This window comes from Corvus brachyrhynchos, unplaced genomic scaffold (assembly GCF_000691975.1).
Source record: "Corvus brachyrhynchos isolate BGI_N302 unplaced genomic scaffold, ASM69197v1 scaffold646, whole genome shotgun sequence".
In the NCBI taxonomy this organism is placed as follows: domain Eukaryota; kingdom Metazoa; phylum Chordata; class Aves; order Passeriformes; family Corvidae; genus Corvus; species Corvus brachyrhynchos.
Window position 1 is genome coordinate 495121 of NW_008238401.1, and position 275 is coordinate 495395.

The window sequence follows — 275 nt, forward strand, 5'->3', positions numbered from 1 at the left end:
TGTCAGCCTGCCTGCCGACTGTGCTGCAGGCTTTCAGTACTCGAGGGATGCACAGGACAGCTCAGCTGCCCCAGCTGATGGAGACAGGCATCCTAAAGTGCAGGCACCTTCCTGCTCTTCAGCTGCCCCAGCTCCCACAAAGCCAGCCCAGCACATCCTGCGCCATGCCTGCCATGGGCCCCCAGCCTGGGCCAGTGGCTGTGGCACAGACGTGACATTGTGCCATATAAGCTGTCTCATTTGAATGTTACCTGTCAATGTCAGAAAAAAACAAA